The sequence below is a fragment of the Calidris pugnax genome, unplaced genomic scaffold (genome assembly GCF_001431845.1).
Source record: "Calidris pugnax isolate Ruff unplaced genomic scaffold, ASM143184v1 scaffold25, whole genome shotgun sequence".
Classification (NCBI taxonomy): domain Eukaryota; kingdom Metazoa; phylum Chordata; class Aves; order Charadriiformes; family Scolopacidae; genus Calidris; species Calidris pugnax.
Window position 1 is genome coordinate 8,039,850 of NW_015090805.1, and position 535 is coordinate 8,040,384.

The 535-nt window shown below is 65.4% G+C and overlaps 1 protein-coding gene across 1 annotated transcript in view; it reads right to left on the minus strand.

Moving 5' to 3' along the window:
- IFNAR2 (interferon (alpha, beta and omega) receptor 2) overlaps positions 1–118 on the minus strand; it is a 15,734-nt gene extending 15,616 nt beyond the window's left edge. The window contains exon 1 of the mRNA XM_014938245.1: positions 3–118. The gene's annotated coding sequence lies outside the window, so the exon portion shown is untranslated. The remainder of the gene's footprint in view (positions 1–2) is intronic.
- Between the last annotated feature and the right edge of the window lie 417 nt (positions 119–535).

A 535-nucleotide genomic window follows, 5' to 3' on the forward strand; every position in this document is an offset into this window, starting at 1 on the left:
ACCTCACAACCAGCAACCTCCCCTCGCAGGCCCAGTGAAATGGCGGAGGGGGCGCTGCGGGGCGGAGCTGGGCCCGCCCCCGGCGCGCGGCCCAGCGCGTTGCCGCGCGGTGCGGTGCGATGCGGGGGTCAGTGTCCGTCAGGCCCGGTGTCCATTAGGGCCGTTGGGCCCCGGCCTGAGCGGGGGGGGCTGTTTCGCCCGGAGGAGAGGCTGCGCCTCGCCGGCGGCCGGAGACTGCTCTGGGCGGAACACCCTCTCCCTCCCCGCACTCACGGGAAGCGGTTTCTGCCCCTTGTTTCGCTTTCTTTTACCCGCCTCGCCCCTCCCCTCGGTCTTCGATGGTTGTAGTCTCAGGGGATGAGGTGATCCCCATCCTCCTTGGTGGTTTCCTTGTCCCTCGGCGTTGAAGGGGCATGGTGGTGGGTGGTGGCGTGCTGAGCGTTTCCTCAGGACAAGAGGAAACGGCCTCAGGTTGTGCCTGGGTAGGTTTAGATTGGATATCAGGAAAAATTTTTTCACCAAAAGGGTTGTCGAG